Here is a 25,334-nt window from a genome sequence, read left to right as displayed (position 1 = left end):
TCCTTTATCCATAGGTATTGAGTCCGAGTCTATCACGTATTTTCAGGCAGTATCGCATTCGCAGCTTCACTGTGCACGTGTTGCTTCTCGTATAATCGTGATATCAAGTTTGGGAAGAAAATGAAATGACCATCCAGCTCAGTTGGTAGAGCCCAAGTCTCTTAACTTTGGGGTAGTGGGATCGAGTTCCACGGAGGGTATTTCATAATTTGGAGGTCTCCTACGGAAGCTGTTCTCAACCTGGCGTTGAGAGCAGCCTACTATTTTACCTCCCCATTACCCCATTACATATGGGAATAAGGGTCAGTATAAAAAAGTTTGGGAAGAAAAGTGCCCCTACATCTTTTTGAATACAAGAAAATATCTCATCACAAATAATCTATCCAATATTTATAACCTGCTTGTGCAAAATAGAATGAATTAATAAAAGATGAGAATAAGAAACCGTAGTGTTGTGGGTAATGGGCTTTAAACGAGTTTTAATGAAATGGTTCCACAATTTAGCCTTAGGTGTTAACATAATTCGATTTATCGTTCCTTTCAAAGCGCCTTGCTTTCACTTGGCTCCTTGAACTGTGACGCTCTTGAATACTTTTTCAACTCCATCTGTCGAGATGTTGTCAACAAAAGTTTTGTGATCATCGTTCTCAATGTATACCTCATAAAAAACGTTGATTGTGTCTACATCAATGAGTATTGCTTTGCCACGAACATAAACACAAGGGTTTTTGGGATTAGGAGAATGAGAATAAAACTCTTTTAACCAAGATACATTGTCGGGCTTCGGTTGTTGGCAAAAAATAATTCCCATTTGTGATGCTCGAAAAGTTGAAAGATGAAACATCAAGGCCAAAATTCTTATGGAAAATGTAGTAATCGAATCCTTATTCTTTTAACAACTTCTGGCTCGCCAATTTGGTGTGATATTGTTCTTCAACGGCTGCGAATCAACGAAATGGATGGTCGGTTTCTTTAGAGGAACTCGGGTGAGCCATGGTTTTGAAGTTTGTGGCCATGGATTCTTGTGAGGTTGTGATGTGAGAAGAAAATAACAAAAATCGAAGAAAAACTTTGAGTTCAAAGAAAATAAGAGTAAATATGGTGAAGGATCTCGTCTAAGGAAGGAAAAGAAAGAAAGATGGAAAGAAAAGCAAGGGTATTGGATGAGGTGTGTGACAATTGGATTAGATGAAAAGAAAAAGGGGTTAGGCTGCCAGGGTTTAAGATGATTAAATACGGTAGGCCTATTAGTCCCTTCAAAGTATAAATTCCATCTTTGAATCCAACACCTCCGTTTCTTGAACTCTTATCCTAAATTTCAAACAAAACAAAAAGATAAATATTATATAAAGAGAAAAACTAAATTAAATATATAATTAATAAAATAAATAAGAATGCAAATCAAACTTAAAGAAGAAGAAAATGATAAAAACCCATCAGAATAAATAAAAAGAAAAATAAAAAGTCCAAAAAATTAAAAACAAGTAAAAATACTAAAAGATATGTATCCATGCTTCTCCGAGAGTAACCACTTCCTTGTCACGCTCAACATGGGTGTCAGCATAGTGCTTTAATCGTTGTCCATTAACTTTAAACTCATGTTCGTTGATGGTGGACTTGATTATTATGGCACCATGGGAAAATGTTTTGACTACCTCGAACGGCCCGGACCATCTCGATTTCAGTTTTCTTGAAAAAATGTTTTAACCAAGAGTTGAAGAGAAATACTAATTGCCCTGGTAAAAATTACCACGGCAAGAGCTTCTTATCATGCTAACGTTTCATTTTTTTCTTTAGATATCCTTACATTGTTGTAAGCTAAGGCACATAATTCATCTATCTCGTTGAGCTCCAGTAAACACTTTTTTCCTGCACTCTCCCAATCCATGTTCACAGTTTTGATGGCCCAAAGTTCCTTATGCTCGATTTCTACTGAAAGGTGACAAGCCTTGCCATAGAAAGTCTATAAGGAGACATGCCTAGGGATATCTTGAGTGTTGTGCGATAAGCCCAAAGTGCATCATCAATTCTTAAAGACCAATCCTTTTAAGATGGATTGATAACCATCTTAAGGATAATATTCAGCTCACAGTTGGAGATTTTGGCCTGCCTATTTGTATGTGGGTGATATGCCATGGCAATTTTGTGCGTCACTCCAAAGTGTTTCAACATATTAGCAATCAATTTGTTGTCAAAATCCTTGACTTCATCAATGATGATTGCCCTCGGTATTTCGAACCGTGTGAATATATTTTTCTGCAAGAACCTCTACACGCTCTTGGAATCATTTCTGGGAATTGCAGTTGCCTCAACCCATTTAGATACATAATCAACTGCAAGTATGATGTATAAATTGCCAAATGAGGATAGGAAGGGTCTCATGAAATCAATACCCTACACATCGAATAACTCGACTTCAATGATATTTTGCAATGGCATCCCATGCCGCCTTGAAATATTGCTCGTTCGTTGACAACAATCAGACCACTTGTAGAATTCTTGGGAATCTTTATAAAGTGTAGGCCAATATAAACCGGATTGTAAGACATTGGCCGTAGTGCGTGTTCCTCCAAAATGGCCTCCATAAGGTGAAGAATGGAATTGTCGAAGCACATTTTGTTGCTCATCCTTTAAACCACATTGTCTTATCACTTGGTCCATTGTTTTAAAAAAAAGGGCTCGTATTAATAATAATGCCTAGCATCATGTTGGAACTTCTTCTTCCCTTGGTGAGAATAAGGTAAAATATCATAAACTGGAAAATTAACTAGATCGACATACCATGGTGTTTCTGTGGCAACTAACATTTGCTCATCCGGAAATGCATCATGAATTTCAAATGAATCATCAACTCCATTGCCTCCTTCCAACCTTGACAAGTGGTAACAACCTGATTCTCTGATCTTTTCATGTCCTTAATCTCAATGTTAAACTCCCTTAAAAGTAATATCCAATGAATTAAACGAGGTTTGACATCTTTTTTAGCAAATAAATTCTTAATTTCTGAATGGTCAGTATGAACAATTACTTTTTTACAAATCAAATAAGAACAGAACTTGTCAAAGGCGAAAACGATTGTTATTGATTCCTTTTTCGTTGTCGTGTAATTTAATTGAGCATCATTAATATTTTACTAGCGTAATATATCACGTGAAAATTGTACCTTTCTGTTGACCTAAAACGGTTCCTACCGCAAAATCACCAGCATCACACATGAGTGCAAAATGTAGTGATCAATCAGGTGGAATGACAATGGGTGATGTGGCAAGTTGTTGTGTTAAAGTTTCAAAAGCCGTGGCACATGAAATATCAAATTCAAAGGCTTTATCCTATTTAAGCAAATTACGCAAGGATTTAGAGATCTTGGAAAAATTATAAATAAACCTTATGTAAAAACCTGCATGATATGATCTTGATTATGAGATTCGAGTCATATGTATTATTGCCCGATCGTGATTCTAGTAAGAACTTCATAGTGCTTTGATTGAAGACTGAAAATGTACAAACAATGTTATAAGAAGGGAAATATGTATATATAAATATGTGTATGAAAAAGAGAATGATAGAATGAAGTTGAAGTGTATTGTAAATGAAAGAAGTGTGGTGGTGATAGTGGTTGAAGGGATGTAACGAAAATGGTGAAGGATGTTTGTGGTTGGCGTGGAGAATGATAGTAATTCAAAGGATGGATTGTGACCCTCTAACTATATATGAGTTAGGAACCAACAATATAATAAAGATGGAATCGAAGTGATAAAGGGTGGAACGTGACCCACTAGCTATAGTAGAGCTAGGAACCAACGCTATAACAAGATGAAATGGATGAAGGCTTCAAGACCGACAAGAAACCGATAGAGTTCTAATCCAAGAACTAAAATGAAAGCAATCTTTCAAAGTATTTTCATAAATCAAATTGTGTGTCTACAAATAATCCCAAAGGTGCCTATTTATAGTATTTCTAAGAAGCATATGAAAAGACTCAAAAGATGATAACATTCTCATCAATTTAGCAATAAAATGCACTTGAATGCTTTGTCTTCTTATGTTCAAAGTTGGATGAACATTCTAGATCATTTTGGGATGAATCTAGATAATTTGAAACTGAATATGACCTTAATTTCGTCCAATAAGGAGGGATGACTCTTGGGCTACCTTGTTTTGCTTGCAAATGGAAGAAAGGAGGTTAAATGAAGTCATAGGATGAATGTGGACATCCTACATGTCCAAATCAGCTATTCTCTTCAAATTCCTTGCTGATTTTATCACTTAATTTGATGATTAAATGAAATAAAATCAGCCTTCATTGTTTGTTCCTTGGTAGCATGTGAATAGCCTTCAAATAATGATAAGTAAGACTTGAATAGGTGAATTATGAAGGATTGAATGCATTGTCTCTCCAAGAATATGAACAGCCTTGAAAAAGATGAAAAGAATTAATTCTTAAATTGCTTTAAATAGAAGCATTAAGATAGCCTTGAATTGTTTGTCTCTTTGTAGAAGATGAAAGGACTCTTCATTAGCTCAAACTCATCCAAATCATCCTTGTATAAAATTTCCGTAATGAAAATTCCAGCCTGCACTGTCTTCAGTAAATCGATCATATCTCAAGCTCCCGATATCGGATTGGGGTGATTAAAAAGGTGTTGGAAAGCTAAGAGATAGATGAATAATTTCCAATTGATTTCTGGGCCCAAAAACATCTGTATCGCATCCAGAATTAGAAGACATTCTGATTGATATTCTTGCATCTGTTGAAACTGTTCAACTTCTCTCATGCACCTAGACACAAAGGTGAACTTTATTCAATCTTTAATTGAAAATATGCATGAAACAATTAAGAGTTAGTTTATTAAATGAACTAGTTTGATGAATGAACTACTTTAATTAATGAACCAACTTTATTCAATGAACTAGATGCATGAATGAAGTAGCTTACTAAATGATCTAAATATGCATAAATGAACTACTTCCCTAAATGAACTAGATGCTTTGAATGCAATGCATGCTTAATGAACAACACACTTATTAAATGCAATGAATGTCATGCAACTAATAAAACTCATGCAATGAATGATATCATATGACAAGCATATCCTAAGAGGTAAATACAAACATATGAAAAAATATAGTGCATAAATGAGCAGGCATAGGATGAAGTGAGGTAGAACTCCCTTTGAATCATCCTTGGTGAACTTCAATGATTTAATCAGATCAAGAAGAAAGTTAGGCCTGATTGGGATCACATCATTCCCTTCCTCTTTAATGCGATTTGTCCCCAAATCGACGCTTACTACAAAAGGAAACAATCTCGACTTCCTTTTAGTTGGAAACTTCTTCATTATTGTTTTGCACAAAAACCATTCTTTGGAATTATGTTTTCCTTTCTTGTGCACTTCATTTCCATGTTTTTTATCCGAATAGGTATATGTTCTTTGCACTCCTTCATTGTGTTCCTTTGAATCATCATGAGGGTGGATGGAGAGTCTTGACCTTTGAACTCCTTCATGTAGGTAGGTTACACCATCTCCTTTAATCATTGTGCCCTTCCATATGTTGGCTCTTGAGTATATGGATAGCTTTTTCTTCAAATCATCTATTTGTAAAATAGAGAGTGGCAATTTCATCTCAAGATTGCAAAGAAACTTATCCTCGCAACTCAATACATCAATTCCTTGTTTTTGAATCATCCCTTTGAAAAGTAAATGAAAGTTAGAAGTAAATAATTCAATAACAAAAGAAATGGAAAAAATCAAACCATGGAGAATGCTTGATGATATTATTGGACATTGGTTCCTTGGTGATAGAAAACTTCATTGGATCCTCCTTTAAAACATGATTAAAGCATGGACGATGTTCGATCATCATTAGAATTGGCAATGTGTTTGATATGTCTCTTGAAGTTCTCTTCTCGTCATCCTGCAATAATGAAAATTCAAATATAGAAGAAGAATGGTTAAGGTTGTTAGTGCGAAATGAAATTTGACTCTCTCTCTCTCTCTTTTGCACAAACAATTTTTTTTCAAACTCATCATTTTCACTCTCATATTCTTTTTGAATTTCTTTTTCAATGTCACTATTTTTCTCTTTTTCTCTTTTTCTCTTTTTCTTCGAAAATCTCCTTTTCCCTTCTTTTTCACAAAATTCTTTTTCTCTGCTCTCGATGTCTTTTTCAACTCTTATTTCTCCTTTTTAGCAAACACTTTCATTTTGTAGTTGTTCTTGCAATTGTATTTCTTTGACAAAATTATCAAAACACACTTGAAGACGGGCTAGATTTTCAGGATTAAAAGATGCAAAATTTCTTAGCTCACTCCACGTTGAACTTCTGGCATTGCTTATTTTTTGAAAATTGGGATCCTCTTTGTAAGATCTTTCTCTCCAATTGGATGTAGAATTAGAAACAGGTCGATTGTTGTCTCTCCTCTTTACTTGCCTTTTGATCTTCGGTGGAGGTGTTTATGAACAAGAACATTCTTCGATTATATGATTCAACTTCTTTGAGATTGGGTTGAGATACTTTTTGAGCAAACTCCTCATTTCTTGATTGAAATCTTGAAATTGAGAATTTGATGAAAAATCTCGTACGCTGTCTCTTGTATAATCATTTGGTCTAATATACTTTCGAGACATAATGAAAAGAAAAGTTTAAAAAAGATGAAAATAAACCTCACCAACAAAGAAATCTAACCAATACACTCCAAAGAAAAATACTCCCACTCGTGTTTCACTCAGGATGACTTTTACCCTTAATGTACACTCTTGCCTTTTACCGCTCTTGTTTTCCTTTAAAGTTCTTGTGGAACTCCCTCGAAGTTTACAAGAAAAAATGATGTGAAAAAATAATTGGCTACAAGAAAAAACGAAGATGAAAATAGGCAATGAAATCGTAAAGATAATAAAAAAACAATGAAACAAATATGAAACTTTCTTAATTATTTTTTTCAAAGATGAAAATAATTGCTCCCCCTCTTTAAATTCTTCTTTTTATTTCTTTTTTTACTAACCCGGGAGAGAGAAAACTATAATCTTATTGAATCAGCTAGCTCTGATGCCAAATGATATAATCTCGATTATGAGATTCGAGTCATATGTATTATTTCCCAATCGTGATTCTAGTAAGAACTTCGTAGTGCTTTAATTAAAGACTGGAAATGTACAAACAATGTTATAAGAAGGGAAATATGTGTACGAAAAAGAGAATGATAGAATGAAGTTGAAGTGTATTGTAAATGAAAGAAGTGTGGTGGTGATAGTGGTTGAATGGATGTAACAAAAATGGTGAAGGATGTCTGTGGATGGCGTGGAGAATGATAGAAATTCAAAGGATAGATTATGACCCTCTAACTATATATGAGTTAGGAACCAACAATATAATAAAGATGGAATCGAAGAGATAGAGGGTGTAACGTGACCCACTAGCTATTGTAGAGCTAGGAACCAACGCTATAACAAGATGAAATGGATGAAGGATTCAAGACCGACAAGAAACTGATAGAGTTCTAATCCAAGAACTAAAATGAAAGCAATCTTTCAAAGTATTTTCATAAATCAAATTGTGTGTCTACAAATGATCCCAAAGGTTCCTATTTATAGTATTTCTAAGAAGCATATGAAAAGACTCAAAAGATGATAACATTCTCATCAATTTAGCAATAAAATGTACTTGAATGCTTTGTCTTCTTATGTTCAAAGTTGGATGAATATTCTAGATCATTTTGGGATGAATCTAGATAATTTGAAGCTGAATATGACCTTAATTTAGTCTAAGAAGGAGGGATGACTCTTGGGCTACCTTGTTTTGCTTGCAAATGGAAGAAAAGAGGTTAAATGAAGTCATAGGATGAATGTGGACATCCTACATGTCCAAATCAGCTTGTCTCTTCAAATTCCTTGCTGATTTTATCACGTAATTTGATGATTAAATGAAATAAAATCAGCCTTCATTGCTTGTTCCTTGGTAGCATGTCAATAGCCTTCAAAGAATGATAAGTAAGACTTGAATAGGTGAATTATGAAGGATTGAATGCATTGTCTCTCCAAGAATAGAAGCATGAAGATAGCCTTCAATTGCTTGTCTCTTTGTAGAAGATGAAAGGACTCTTCCTTAGCTCAAACTCATCCAAATCATCCTTCAATAAAATTCCCGTAATGAAAATTCCAGTCTGCACTGTCTTCAGTAAATCGATCATATCTCAAGCTCCCGATATCGGATTGAGGTTATTAAAAAGGCGTTGGAAAGCTAAGAGATAGATGAATAATCTCCAATTGATTTCGCCCAAAAACATATGTATCACATCCAAAATTAGAAGACATTTTGACAGATATTCTTGCATCTGTTGAAACCGTACAACTTCTCTCATGCACCTAGACACAAAGGTGAACTTTATTCAATCTTTAATTGAAAATATGAATGAAACAATTAAGAGTTAGTTTATTAAATGAAACAGTTTGATGAATGAACTACTTTAATTAATGAACCAACTTTATTCAATGAACTAGATGCATGAATGAAGTAGCTTACTAAATGATCTAAATGTGCATAAATGAACTACTTCCGTAAATGAACTAGATGCTTTGAATGCAATGCATGCTTAATGAACAACACACTTATTAAATGCAATGAATGTCATGCAATGAATAAAACTCATACAAATTCATGCAATGAATTATATCATATGACAAATATATCCTAAGAGGTAAATACAATCATATGATAAAATATAGTGCATAAATGAGCATGTATAGGATGAAGTAAGGTAGAACTCCCTTTGAATCAGCCTTGATGAACTTCAATGATTTAATCAGATCAAGAAGAAAGTTAGGGCTAATTGGGATCACATCACTGCATGTCCATGAAAACTCCGGATCCCTTTGACTGAATTGGGTGGCGGCATTCTTTCAATCACATTAACCTTGGCTCTATCCACTTCAATTCCCTTGGATGATATTTTATGGCCAAGCACAATTCCTTCATCTACCATAAAATGACATTTCTCCTAGTTTAACACTACGTCAGATTCTTCACATCGCGCTAATACCTTCTTCAAATTGCTGAGGCAATTGTCAAAACTTTCCCGGAAGACCAAGAAATCATCCAAGAAGATTTCAAGATAATCTTCCACCATGTTGGAGAAGACCGCCATCATGCATCTTTGGAAGGTTTTCGGAGCATTAAATAATCCAAATGGCATTCTTCGGAATGAATACGTAGTATACGGGCATGCGAAGGTGGTCTTTTCCTGATCATTCGATGCTATGGATATTTGGTTATAACCTGAGTAACCATCAAGTAAACAATAAAAGGGTTTACCTGTAAGTTGATCAAGCATTTGTTCAATAAAGGGTAAAGGAAAATGATCTTTCCTTATAGCTTTATTTAACTTATGGTAATCCATACAAGCCCTCCAACCAGTAACATTCCTAGTTGGAATGATTTCATTGCTTTCATTATTTACCATGGTTATACCTCCCTTTTTCGTTACACACTGTGCCGAAGTTACCTATGTACTGTTAGAGATATGATATACGAAACTAGCATCAAGCCATTTGATGATTTCTTTCATCACAACCTCCCTCATGGCTGGATTAAGTCTCCTTTGTGCCTCAATTGAAGGTTTAGCATCATCCTCAAATAATATTTTGTACATATACACCGCCAGACTAATTTCCTTCAAGTCAAAAATTATAATTCTTATTGCCTTCTTATACAGCACCAACATACCAATCAACCTCTTTTCATGTTCCAGTTGCAACTTAGAAGAAATAATTACGGACAGTGTGTTAATGGTTACCAAATAAGCATATTTTAATTGCCTTAGCAATGGCTTCAATTCTAAAATAGGCAGTTCCTCAATATAAGATTTTCCAATTTTACCGTCCTTACCTGAGTAGTCTAATGGTTCAAAATATTTACCCGGTTGACTTAATATCCATTTTGCTTCGTCTTGTTCTCTATCGTACGACTCTTTAATTTTCTCTAGTTTGTCAATATAATTATCGGGAAAATTCTGCTCTATTTCAAATTTGAATTCGGTGGTGTTGTAATTGAATTGGTATTCTTCTAGATCGTCAACATTCTTTAAGCTTTGAAAGACATTCAGATTGATTTGCTGGTCATTCACTCTCATAGTGAGTTCTCCCCTTTCGACATCAATTCGGGTTCTTCCCGTTGCTAGGAATGGTCGTCCAAGGATAGTAGGTGTGAACTCACCAGATTCATAATCCAGAACAATGAAGTCAACTGGTAAAATAAATTTATCAACTCTTACTAGTATATCTTTAATTTTATCCTCTGGATGTACGTAAGGTCTGTTTGCAAGTTGTAGCCTAACTGTTGTAGGTCTCGCCTTCTCGATACCTAATCTTTACAAAAATAGATTTAGTCATAAGGCTTATGCTTCCACCAAGATCATATAATGCCTTCCCGACGTAGTGATTCGATTACACATGGTATTGTGAAACTACCGGGATCTTTTAGCTTGGGTGGCATTCGGTTGTACAACATGGCCATGCATCTTTCCATCACAACAACTTTTCAAACTCTCCTAGCCTCATTTTTTTAGAGACAATGTCCTTAAGGAACTTAGCGTAGTTTGGCATTTTCTCAATTGCCTCAACTAACAACAAGTTGATGTGGACTTGCTTCAAGATATCCAAGAATTTTTTGAACTGGTATTCTTGTTTCTACCCTTTCAACCTCTGAGGGAATCGTGGCGGAATACGAATCTCCTCATCCTTCTTATCTGTTTGAAATTTGGTTGATGGACTTCTCATGGTATTTGGAATTATCAAGGTATGTGGAATCACTGATTCATCAATATCGACCAGGGTAATGTTGTTGGATGTATCTTCTTGGAAAGGGGTATGTTCAACTGGTTTAGTTCTTCCCATGGGTTGTGCAGAGGTTTTAGTTAGCTTTCTTTTGCTTCGAGTATTGATTACCTTACACTACTCATGGCCTAATCCCTTCACAACCTCAGTATCGTTGGGTAAACCGACTAGTGGTCTAGTGTTCAAATTCTGGGCAAATTGTTCGACTTGTGTCTCCAAGGATTTCAAAGCTGCATATTGGTTCTGCAATCTCATCTCAGTCCTGTTAATGAAAGCGTTAATCTTTTTCATGAAACTATTATTCTCAACCATGTAAGATTTAGTTTTTAACATAAAATAATTGAGAGAATTTTCCAAAGAACTAGATGGTGTTGATTCTTGCTCTGATATATGTTGCCTTAACATGTTCTACTGGAATCCCGATGCTTGTGTATTTTGATTGTTGTAATTGAGGGCATTGTTCGGGATGCTCCATGAGAAATTATGGTACTTCCTCCAGGCTAGAGTGTATATGTTGGATATCATATTGTTGTTCTGGTTGAAGCTAGAATATGGGTTCTGTGGACACTCAAAAGAATCATGGTTACCGTTACATAAATCACAAAATGAATATACTACATTGATCTCCTTAACCAATTTGGTTAAGGTAGCCAATTGAGTGGAAATATAGTCTGATGAGTCTATATCGTTTACTGTGGCATTACGTCAGACTTCTCATTTTGTAGTAGTTGGGAATTGATAGTCATTCTTGGAAATACAGTTAAGAATCTCCATTGCTTCCTTCGGTGACTTGTCGAGGAGTATGTTATTTATCGAATCATCTAGCATCATCCAAGTCAGTGTATTCACTGAGTTGTAGAACATCACCACTTGCGTTCATACCGGGTCCATGCATCGTATATTTGCGTAAAAACTCCATGTATCACTCCCAAGCCTCGTACATGGATTCATCATCAACTTACTGAAAAGAAGTAATATCATTATGAAATTTATCATTCATATTTGTAGAACTAAATCTAGCAAGGAAATCATGGCATAAATCCATCCGAGATTCAAGAGATTCGGATGGAATATTATTCAACCACGATTTTTCCCTATCCGTTAGTGAATAGAGGAATAATTTTAGCCTTAAAATATCCTCATGGACTCTTTGTTGCTTGAATGAATTGAAAATTTATAGGGATGATTTTAGATGTTGCCTGGGATCTTTTTTTGTCGATCCGCCAAATTTGAGCAATTGTGTTTATCATATTGAACATTATCGGTTTTAATTCAAAGTAGACAATTTCTATTTCAGGTGTGACAACTCCTGGATTGGGACCATTGAGATATTCATCTAAGTAGTCTCGAATGGGTCTGTTCCTTACTTGAACAAGTCGCTCGACTAAAGTTCCACCTCCTTTTACTTCTGCTATCTGGCTACCAACAATATTTAGGTTACTAACTTGATTAACAGGTGGATCTTCCAATATTAGATAAATGGATAATTTTCGAGATCCTGTTCCAATTCACTCGAAATCAAATTAAGAATCAAAAAATGAACAAACTTTGAACTTAAACTGCAATCAATGAACCTAAACAAATCCAAACATTTTCACAACCACAAAAACACAATAACCCAAGTCAATTAAATTTAGTTCATGGCTGGGTACAAAAGAAATACAAGATAAAAATTCCCAAACATGAATCAAATAGAAACAATGAAGAAGATATGCAATTAACCCTCAGTTTTTCTCTCTTGTCGGTCACCCCTGCAAATTGCGATTTGATTGTTTTTTTTATAGAAGATGATTAAATTGAATTGGTTGTAGATGAGGTTGAGTTTTAGTTGGAATAAAAGAGATAATAAATATATTTTATCTTTATCATCAGACTCCTTGTAAATCAAACTTCTTTGTAATACCCCAATTATCATATAAGTGATTTTATTAAAAATATTTAAAATGTGAGGATTTATTTGATTAAATGGTAAAAGATGATGAAATGATTTCGAATAGTGTTTAGGCTAATTTGTGACAATAGATAAATTAAGAGGGCACTTTGGTCTTTTAAGAGGGAAAATGAATTTAGAATATATCCCTTATTAGGGATTGTAAGGGATAAAAAAGAGGAAAGTAAGCACTTTCTATTCTTCTTCTTCTTCTCACGTGGGTAGTGCTTTCCTCTTTCTAGAATAAGGTAAACATCAATTAATTAGTTTTTCCTTTATATTTTGGGTTGTTATGGTAACATTAAGCGATATTTAAGCTTAAGGAAGTATTAAAGAAGATTAAAACTAAGTGGTGGATGTTTTATACGAGATTTAAAGAAATGGGTTTTTAAAAGATATATTGATATATGTTTTTTTATTGAAGCTTATTAGTATTTTTGACTTGTCAAAGAAGTAAATAAGAGATTAGAAGTAATGGATGAGTTTAAAAACAAGTTAGAAAATATGGTGTGATTCTTAGATTCAAGTGAGCATGAGAGATTTTAGATGTTTTAAGAAGCTAAATGAAAGAAAGTTAGTAGGGATAAGTAGAGAGGAGTTTAATAGTATTGTTAGAGGTAAACATAAGGAAATTTGACCAAAATTGGGCAAGATTCAGGCTGAAAAATGTAAAATATGGGTAAGGGTATCGGTACTGATAGAACAGTACCGATGCTATAGGCTTAAAATCAGTAGAATCTGCTGAGTATTATCGATACCTATTCAAGTGGTATCGATACCAAGAGGGGAGTATCGATAGTATGAGGATGGTATCGATACCATTGTTAACAGAATGCAGAAAAGGTATCGGTACGGTAATAGAGTATCAGTACAATAGTATAGTAGTATCGATACCATGGAAGGGGTATCGATACTATTGAGTCAGAAATGTAAAGATAAGCTAAGATTGTTATAGAAAACATAATAATATGTAATCTTGAGTAATGTTTAAGTATAATTGTTAGGAAATATACTAACAATTGATATTGTATGTGTCTTTATGGATGCTTGAGTAGATCGGAATCAAGCTCCCGAGTCAAGCGAAGCAAAAGGCAAAGGCAAAGTACCTGAGTAATCAACTTTTCATTTTGGATATAATAACGAGGCAATCCAGGTGAGTACATTTATTGTATGCAATCTAGATGAAGACAATTCACAATGAGTCAAGTTAGAATATTTACATTTTAGTGTATGTTTTATAGTAGTTAATATGTTTTTATTTAATGTATGGAAAGGATATTGTGAATGAGTTTTAGAGTATGAACTGCTTTAAAATGAATGAACAAAATAATAATGCATATGGGTGCATTATCGGCTTGAAAGGATGTCATAACTAAAAATGCATGAATGGATACATTAAGGCATGAAATGATGCCATAAATAAAAATGCATGAACGGATGCAATAAGGCATGAAAGGATGTCATAAATGAAATTAACGAATAATTACTAAAGAAAAATGTATATGAATGAAAGGTATGTTGGACATATTAAGGATGTTTATGATAATAATTATGAAAGAAGTTTGGTTTCAATAATATGGACTTATCTAATCCTTATGGATGATACAAATTAGTTCAAAAACTAATAAATTCATAATAAGTTTATGAATTTTCGTATTGGTAGTGGGTTTGCAACCTATGTAAATTATAGAAATGTGTTGGGAAAGACTGTTTTGGCACTACAGGTGTAAACTATAGAATTTATAATAAAATTAAATAGTTAATTAATAATATGAATAATTATTAGAAAAGTATCTGTTTAAAAATAAAAGATTAATGGTCTAGCTATGCATTTGGCAGAAAGGTGTCAATTATGCCAGTTAGATGAAAGGATAAATACCTTCGAGTAAAAGATTAATTGTCTAGTTGTGCATTTGGCAGAAAGGTGTCAATCATGCAAGTTACATGAAAGGTGACAACTGTCGTTTTCAATGGCAAAATAATTCCTTTTTCTCAATTAATCAATAGAGAAATGCATAGTGTAGAGAAATAAAGGTCGAATCCTCAGGGACTTAGAAAATCACAAATTTATGTTTGATTGTTTTAAACCAGACGTGAAAGTAATAAAAGGGAGGTTTTGGTATAAATATATTTAAGTGATAAAATCGATTAAATAAATAAAAGCAATTTAAATAAAAATAAGAGAGTAGAGATTGTGAATAAATACTGTAAAAATAGCCTCAAGCCTTGCTTTAACTCAATTTCCTTTAGATTATCGAATTAGATTTTCCCTTCGGGATTCACGTCGGTTACTTTGTCTACAAGGGCTATCCTCGTGACTCTATCTTGTATATTGAATACCCAAGGCAATCTTTGATTCCAGCTTTGGTAATTGATTCTAACAACATCAGTTGTCGTAGATCAATTACTGTGTAAGTTCGTGGCGTCCGACTCGGATTGTTGCTTCAATAACCGTCAATTTCGATCTCAATTCCCTCTTGGCGAAGCTATCTCGCCAAGTGTGTTCCCAGGAAGTCGAATTACTTTCTATAAGCTGGATCTTCCTCCCACACATTTAATCGCAACAACCTCTTGACCAAAGTCCATCTTTGATTTTGAAAACTGTTTTGATTTTGAAAAATAAGCACAGAGATAGAGAGAGATATTCCGAAGATATTAAGGGTATGTTTCAATTCTCCCGATGGAATTGAGTCATCGCGACAACTCTCGGCTTATGAAAAGTTTAGCTAAGCATGACAAAAATCAAATTTATCAATTTAAAACCAAAACTTGAAAATAAAAGAAAAATGAAAAGAACTTGAAAAGTAAAAAGAGAAAGCTTTTATAAAAACTAGAAAGAAAAGAAGATTGTAATCCGAATGATGAGTTTAGGCTTACCCCTAGTGGGTATTTATAGCCTCTCAAAGCCTAAAGGATAAACAAAGAAAATAAATAAAATAATCCTAAAGATAATTGTTTTTTAATTTAAATTCAAACTTAAACTAGTCTCCTAATGCAACTCTGCTCGTCAATCTTCCAGAAGGCGTGTGAAGGAAGTCTTCTAGAAACCGTCGCTGACTGGACCTTCTAGAAACTATCACGTCAGACTGCGTCATGCCCAGAGTCGTGCCCATGACTCCAGCCAAATAATAAAAAAATGCAGAATGCGCCTGTTTTGTCACTAATTCTAGAAAGTAAGGACCTGCACGAAAACAAACATAACACGACAAATTTAGCAATAATAAATCCTCAAAATCGAAGAAATAACGAGCAAAGATTAACGATTCTGAACACTCATCAAATTCCCCCTCACTTATCTCATGCTTGTCCTCAAGTATGATTAATTAAACTAGTCAAAAATTTCATTTACCGTTCTTTGTCAAGTTTCACATTCAAGGAAGCAAGGTAGAGACCACAATAATTATTCAAGTCAAGAAATCAATCAATTGAACATCACCAATTGGAACAATTCAAGTGCAATTGTAATATCCATTCATTCTTTAATCTTAATGCTCATAACTCAACACCTTACCGGGATTCACTCAAATCACTCAATGTGTTTGGGGTAAAGAAACGTTCAATGTCAGAATCGACACGATATTACCATAAGCCTACAAGTAAATCAAATCTCCACTACTAATAAGAACAAGATGCATAAATCAAATCTCCATCAAAACATTAAGCACACCAAGATAAAAAGACAACATATCAAACAACAAATTTCTTTTCGAAATGCATTTTTTTTCTCTTTGTTGTTGTTTTGTTTTCCATTTTCACGTCGTTTTCCCTTTTTTTCGAACATCTTTTTTTTTCTTTTTCTTTTTCTTTTCGAAATGTTGATGTTTTTTTCTTTTTTTCATGGAGCATACATCGGATAATTGCTCACTTACCCTGAAAAAGTAGAAAATAGGGATAAAACAAAAAGGCTCAGGTTTATAAATGTGGTAAAAACAAAGAAATGGAAATGGCTCAAAAATGGTTAACTAGGAGAAAATAGCATGGGTAGGCAATTTAGTGGGGAAATGGAAAGGTTAATCCTAAGGTGCCCAAATCATTTTTAAGCATCATATTCATGTGTAATCTCGACAGTATTTATCATGTAGGTTCTATAATACCAATGTCAAATTCGACACACTCAATCCAACAAAATGAGAGTGAAAATGATATGCTCGTAAAGGCTCAAATCTCACCAAATTATTTCATGCATTGAGCTAATCATATTTTAACCAACAAAGGCATGGAATATCACAAAAGTACCAACTTGATCACAATTCATGCTATTCGCTATCAAGAATATCCTAACCTAAACAATTATGTGTTCCCAAACAAGCATAGCATTCCAAAAATTTTCCACAAGAAAAAGACAATCAATGAAATTTTCGACAAATCCAACCAACACATACTAACATCAAAACATAAAGATAAGCAAAGGGAAATTCAATCATACACTCTACTCCCCCTCACTTAAAGCGTTTTGCCTCAAAACGAAAAATTAAAGTGCAAGAAAAGGAATAGAGTACTCCCCGGATTTCATGTCAATTTTGCTAACGTGCACCATTTAATGAAACAATGCGCACGGCTGGGGCATTATTTTTTTATGCTTTGTTCGATTGTTCACTGCTCAGTAGTCTCCAAAATTAGCATTGTTCGAATCATAATTTCATAAATCTTCGTCGTTCAAGTTTGAATAAAAAAAAATCGATTCCTGCAAAATAAAAATAAAATAAAATAAAACACGCTCGATCGAAATGAAAAATAAAACAAAAAAATAAAAATGTAATGGAATTAAAAACAATGGGTTGCCTCCCATGAAGCGCTTTTGTTTAACGTCGTTAGCTCGACGACCTGATTCAGACTACAGGTTCCATGACAGACACTTCCACTTCATTCGCTTTTTCCAACTAAGAAATTTCTTATGAGAAATTCGAAAATTCTCATTAAGATTTCTTTGGATATTTCCCAAATTAAGAATCTTGTCGAAAGGAATGGCCGTCAAAACATTTGTTTTTCCAAAAATTGATTTCTTCAAATGATTCCTCAATGGTTTCGACTTAATTTTTTATGCCTGCAAAGGGGAAGGTAAATCTTTAGTTTTTAAAGGAGTTAAGATCAAATTTGAATCAACAACTGAAATATTTTTCAACTCCCTTATGTCGTCTTTTTATCATCCGATTCCTTACATAAATCATTAACAAAGTTAGATTCATCATCAAAAGGTTTAATAACGCCAACAAAATTAATACTATGAACGTTATCCGGATATCTCATTGCTTTATAAACATCAAATTTTAAGATCTCTCCGTCGAACTTCATAGTAAGAATACCGCTTCGAATGTCAATTTTTGCATTTGCTGTGCTCAGAAAGGGACGACCGAGGAGGATTTCAGAACCAATTTTGTTACGATCATTTTCCATATTAATCACATAAAAATCAGCAGGGAAAATTAAGTCTTCTACCTCTAATAGAACATTTTCTATCAGTCCTTCAGGATAAATAATTGATTTGTCGGCTAGCTGAAGTGTAACTCTCGTCTCCTTTAAAGGTTTGGTGGAAATTAAATTATAGACGGAGAGAGGCATTATATTGATAGAGGTACCTAGATCGCACATGGCTCGCTTGATTTTAACCTCACCAATTGTACAAGGTACTGAAAGCATACCTTGGTCTTTATACTTTGGTGGAAGCGGTCGTTGGAAAATTACTGAGACATTCGCACCTAAATCCACCTTCTCGTTTCCAGTAAGTCGCATTTTATTAGTGCAGAGATCCTTCAAGAACCGGGCATACCTTGGAACTTTCCGGATAACCTCAAGGAGAGGTATGTTAACTTCTACCTTCTGAAGTACGTCTAATATTTCCTTTTCCTAAGTTTGTTTATCCTTTTTAACTAACCTCGATGAAAAAGGCGATGACACATCATAGGGGGATGGCGTCGTGTCGTCCATTTGTTCTTCATCATTCTCTTTCTAGAATCCTGCGTCAGCTGCTTCTTCTTTCCTTTGGGAGTTCGAAGTTTCTTCTTTCTTATGGGATCTTGCACTTACTTCTTTTGGGTCTGGTTGTTCAACAATTGTACCACTTTGGAGGGTAATGGCGCTAACATTCTCTATTGGATTCGGCTCAGTTTGTGCTGATAGCCTCTTTTGTGACTTTAATCTCCCTACGGCTTGAGTCAGTTAACTTATTTGTTTGTCCATCTCTTGGAAGTGGGCTTCAGTTCGAGTCTGGAATTTTTCCTGGGATAGTGCTAACCTCTCGACAATAGATTCTAATGATGACTTTTGCGGTTGTTGTGGTAGTGGAGGTCTCACTTGATAGCCTTGATTCTGTCTCGAGTTCTGAGCATAACTGAAGTTCGGATGATCCCTCCATCTTGGGTTGTATATATTACCGTAAGGATTATAAGCTCTTTGGGGAGGTTCCGGAAAATTTTCGACTGCGTTAACTTGAGCTACTGCGTCGTCTTCAATCAGTGGACAACCGTCTGTTGGATGATCAGGTAATGCACATATTCCACATGATCGGTTTTGTCTTGTATTTCCTTCAACAAGTGAGTTTACGCCTTTAGTTAACTTGTCTATTTTATTTTCTAAGGAAGATGAACTTATCTCATGAACCCTTCGAGAAGGTTCATTGTTTGTGCGAAATTTTTGGGAATTTGCGGCCATCGTCGATATTAAGTCTCTAGCCTCAGTAGGAGTCGTATTCACCAAGGCTCATCCACTAGCAGCATCGATCATCTTCATTTCCAGGAGAGATAATCCTTCATAAAAGTATTGAAGGAGTGTTTGTTCGATTAACCCATGTTTTGGGCAACTAGAACATAACTTCTTAAATCGCTCTCAGTAGTCGTAAAGTGACTCTCCATCAAGCTGCTTGATTCCAAGTATTCTCCTTCGTAGTTCACTTACTTTCTCCGCAAGAAAAAACCTGTCAAGAAAAAGACGAGTCATTTGAGCCCATGTAGTAACAGAATTAGGAGGAAGATAAAATAACCACTCCTTAGCCGAATCGGCTAAGGAAAAAGGAAAAGCTCTAAGTTTGATTTGGTCCTCAGTTACTCACTGTGGTCTCATGCTGGAGCAGACCATATGAAATTCCTTGAGATGTTTGTGTGGATCCTCGTTTGGCAGTCCGTGGAATGTAGGGAGGAGATGAATAAGGTCGGTTTTCAATTGGTACGGAGTTTTTCCTTAGGGAAAATCAATGCACATAGGCCCTTGCTCAGTAGGAGCCGCGGCTAACTCCCGGATAGTAAGATCGGCCATCGGATTTATATTACCTAAATTTGATTCTTTTTCTGGATTTGTTTGTTATCTCCTTCTTTCCTGAAGTGTCTGTGCGTGGAGTCTCCTAGCTTTGGCTTCAATCTCCGGGTCGTACTCCACTAATGCTCCCGGATTAGACCTGGTCATAAATCAAAAGCAAACAAAAATTAGTAATTTTGGCGAAGTCCCCGGAAACGGCGCCAATTTGACAACTGTCATTTTCGATGTCAAAATAATTCCTTTTTCTCAATTAATCAATAAGGAAATTCGTAGTGTAGAGAAATAAGGGTCGAATCCTCAGGGACTTAGAAAATCATAAATTTATGTTTGATTGTTTTAAACCAGGCGTGAAAGTAATAAAAGGGGGGTTTTGGTATAAATATATTTAAGTGATAAAAGTGATTAAATAAATAAAAGCAATTTAAATAAAAATAAGATAGTAGAGATTGTGAATAATACTGTAAAAATAGCCTCAAGCCTTGCTTTGACTCAATTTCCTTTAGATCATCGAATTAGATTTTCCCCTCGAGATTCACATCGGTTACTTTGTCTACAAGGGCTATCCCCGTGACTCTATCTTGTATATCGAATACCCAATGCAATCTTTGATTCCAGCTTCGGTAATTGATTCTAACAACATCAATTGTCGTATATCAATTACCATTTAAGTTCATGGCGTCCGACTCAGATTGTTGCTTCAATAATCGTCAATTTTGATCTCAATTCCCTCTTGGCGAAGGTATCTCGCCAAGTGTGTTCCCAGGAAGTCTAATTTCTTTTTATAAACTGAATCTTCCTCCCACACATTTAATCGCAACAAGCTCTTGACCAAAGTCCATCTTTGATTTTGAAAATTGTTTTTGATTTTGAAAAATAAGCACAGAGATTGAGAGAGATATTCCAAAGATATTAAGGGTCTGTTTCAATTCTCCCGATGGAATTGAGTCATCGTGACAACTCTCGGCTTATGAAAAGTTTAGCTAAGCATGAAAAAAATCATACTTAGCATTTTAAAAAAACAAAACTTGAAAATAAAATAAAAATGAAAAGAACTTGAAAAGTAAAAAGAGAAAGCTTTTATAAAAACTAGAGAGAAAAGAAGATTGTAATCTGAATGATGAGTTTAGGCTTACCCCAAGTGGGTATTTATAGTCTCTCAAATCCTAAAGGATAAATAAATAAAATAAATAAAATAATCCTAAAGATAATTGTTTTTAAATTTAAATTCAAACTTAAACTAGTCTCCTAATGGAACTCTGCTCGTCAATCTTCCAGAAGGCGTGCGGAGGAAGTCTTCTAGAAACCGTCGCTGACTGGACCTTCTAGAAACTGCCACGTCAGACCGCGTCATGCCCAGAGTCGTGTCCATGTCTCCAGTCGTGACCAAATAATAAAAAAATGTAGAGTGCGCTCGTTTTGTCAATAATTCTGGAAATTAAGGACATGCACGAAAACAAACATAACACGACCAATTTAGCAATAATAAATCCTCAAAACCGAAGAAATAACGAGCAAAGATTAACAATTCTGAACACTCATCAAAAGGCTAAATGCCTTTGGGTAAAAGACTAAAGGAATTATAATGCATTTTGATATAAACGGTGCATAAGGGGTATGAAATGATGATATATATAATGTACATCAATGGATAATTTGTATTAATGGATGTCATAAATGAAAACATAAACAATACAATATGGGCATGAAAGAAGACCCCAAATGAAAATAAAAAATAATGTGTTAATAGTATTTAAGGTGTCACCCATAATGATTATAAAAGATACATGATCAATTGGCACTTTAATGCAATACATGTATAGTATTTTCTCATTTAATGTTCACATGGAAAATAAAGAATAATAGGAAAAAATATGCAGAAGGATATGTATGTTGGGTCTACTAAGAATAATTCCAATAATTGTATGAAAGAATTATAATTTAACTGAGAAAGGGTTAACTGATCCTTATGGATTATGAAATTTAATTTATCATTAAATAGTCATAAAATACTTATGTATAAATTGTGATATCTTTACAGTATTATGTCTCACTAAGTAAATACTTAACGTGTGTGGATTTCACGATTAGGGAACAATCAAAGTTTTTCCGAGTAAGTAGTGCATCAGTAACAACTTTCATCAATTAAAGGTTGACTCGTCAGTAACATTGGGACAATCTTATTTATTTTGAAAACTTAGTTGGCATGTAATGAAATTAAATTAAATATTTTGTAATGTATTTAAAATGAAAGTTTTAGTATTTTGATTATATGAATATCATACTTTGGGTTTGTTAAAAATTTAGATGAAATTTTACGGGTTTTCAAATGACAAAATGTTTTTAAAAAGTGATGTAACATTTGTATCTCGTGTACGGAAAGGTATACGGAAGATGGGTGCTATATTCTTTATCTCGTTAAACTCAGCGTGGATATCTAAATTTTTAGGACTTATCCCTTGTTTGTTGTGCTTATCTCGAATTAGGTGGACTTATCCAGTCATCATCGACAATCAACTCAGGAAACCCTTCAGAAGTAAGCTTTAATTGTCGCGACAATTCGTAACCTGCACAAATTAACACACCAACAATATTGTTTTCCAGAAAACCAACCAAAACGTAATATCAAACTTAACGGTGCAAGAAACTATGATATCATGCATGAATGAAAAATAATGCAACTAAAATGAACCTAAAGCTAACAATAATTATGAGTAAAAGGGTAGAAAATATAGTACTTTTATACATTTAACAATTACAACATTTACCTCAAGAATCTCAAACTAGGAAATGTAAACAAACAAGCTTTCACCTTTGCTCTAGCCACAAGAGAGAATGAAAAAAGATTTTTAATGGAGAAGAAGATAAGTTTAGGTGAAGAAAAAGAGAAGAGTTGGGCAAATTACTCTCAATTAATGTGATCCAGCCTTTGCAAATTAAAATGATAAAATCACGTTCTTGGTCTCTTTAACTTTAGTCCCAATTAAAAAATATCATTTTTCTCTCAATTTGGGCACAACTCAAGCCCAACCCAACTCAAACATGGGCCAAGGCTTCCTATAAGGTTAATGGGTTTATCCAAAACTTTTTCGGGTTAGACCGAAAATTACTAACTTGGGATTTAGGGCATTATAGAATAAGTAAACAAATATTCAAATTGTGTATGAAACAGAGCTTCATTTTGAATAATAAATTGAAAAAAAATAAAGATTTGTGCATTATTTTATCGTTAGATTGAGATTGAAGAAGACTAAAAGTTTAAAAATATTTTATAAACTAAGATCTAAAAAAGAAAGATAAATATGATTAAATTTAATTCAAAATTGAAAGAATCAATAAGAGAGACAAAAGAAGATGATAAAAAAGTAAGAATTTTACGAAATTGAAAAAAAATGAAGACTCTAATTATAAATATAACTGAGACTTCAATTATAAACATAAAAATGATGACCCTAAACAATAGCTCTAGGTGCTCCCCTAATAGCTTGCCCTGATCATATTTACCCTAAAGATTCAACATTCAATACAAAAGTTATTTTTTTCTTGAACAATGACAACTAGATTTTATTAATAAAAACAATGGAAAGAATCAGAATTACACCAACCTCAAACATAAAGAGAAAATTGGAGGCAATAGTCACCAAAAAATCATATAAAAATAAAATATTAAACACAAAGATACGAAGAAAAACGGAACCTTTAATTGAGAATGATGGTCAACATAAAAAAAATCAGTAACAACTGTAAAGGTATACAAAAAATATACCAAAACGACCGACAAACTAATCAGAAAATAAATATCGTGATGGTTTTTGTGTAAACACTAAAATGATCACAAAGATATACGAAAAAATACCAAAAACCATAAGGATCATGTCACAAGAACAGAGAAAATACATGCCACAAGAGCATAGAAAAGCATGTCACAAGGATAGAGATTCTTATTTAAAATAAAAAAACTCAAGAAAAAAGAAAACAAAGAACATAGCATGAAGAAACAAGAGAACTAATAATCATCGACGATCAACAACTAATATTAGTATCATCATCAGCTAAACAAAAACAAAGGAAAAAATATGACACAATTTTTTTTAAGAGGAAACTAGATTATGGAAAAGGAGAGGCTGCTAACCCTTTTCAGTACATATATTCTAATTTATTTATTTTATTGAGTAAAAGGGTAGAAAATATAGTACTTTTATACACTTAAAAATTACAATTACACTTACCTCAAGAATCTCAAATTAGGAAATGTAGCCACAAGAGAGAATGGATAAAGATTTTGAATGGAGAAGAAGATAAGTTTGGGTGAAGAAAAAGAGAAGAGTTGGGCAAATCACTCTCAATTAACGTGATCCAACCTTTGCAAATTAAAATGAGCAAATCACGTTCTTAGTCTCTTTAACTTTGGTCCCAATTCAAAAATATCATTTTTCTCTCAATTTGGGTACAACTCAAGCCCAACCCAACTTAAACTTGGGCCAAGGCTTCCTATAAGGTTAATGGGTTTATCCAAAACTCTTTCGGGTTAGACCGAAAATTACTAACTTGGGATTTAGGGCATTATAGAATAAGTAAACAAATAGAGCTTCATTTTGAATAATAAATTGAAAAAAAAATATAAAGATTTGTGCATTATTTTATCTTTAGATTGAGATTGAAGAAGACTAAAAGTTTAAAAATATTTGATAAACTAAGATCTAAAAGAGAAAGATAAATATGATTAAATTTAATTCAAAATTGAAAGAATCAATAAGAGAGACAAAAGAAGAGGATAAAAAATTAAGAACTTTATGAAATTGAAAAAAATGAAGACTCTAATTATAAATATAAATGAGAATTCAATTATAAACATAAAAATGATTACCCTAAACAATAGCTCTAGGTGTTCCCCTAATAGCCTGCCCTGATCATATTTACCCTAAGGATTCAACATTCAATACATAAGTTATTTTTTTCTTGAACAATGACAACTAGATTTTATTAATAAAAACAATGGAAAGAATCAGAATTACAACAACCTCAAATATAAAGAGAAAATTGGAGGTAATAGTCACCAAAAAATCCTATAAAAATAAAATATTAAACACAAAGATACGAAGAAAAACAGAACCTTTAATTGAGAATGATGGCCAACATAAAAAAAATCAGTAACAACCGTAAAGGTATATCAAAAATATACCAAAACGACCGACAAACTAATCAGAAAATGAATATCGTGATGTTTTTTGTGTAAACACTAAAATGATCGCTAAGATATACGAAAAAAACTCCAAAAATCACAAGGATCATGTCACAAGATCAGAGAAAATATGTGCCACAAGGGCAT

The sequence above is a fragment of the Hibiscus syriacus genome, unplaced genomic scaffold (genome assembly GCF_006381635.1).
Source record: "Hibiscus syriacus cultivar Baekdansim isolate YM2019G1 unplaced genomic scaffold, ASM638163v2 tig00002237_pilon, whole genome shotgun sequence".
In the NCBI taxonomy this organism is placed as follows: domain Eukaryota; kingdom Viridiplantae; phylum Streptophyta; class Magnoliopsida; order Malvales; family Malvaceae; genus Hibiscus; species Hibiscus syriacus.
Note: the sequence above shows the minus strand (reverse complement) of the source record.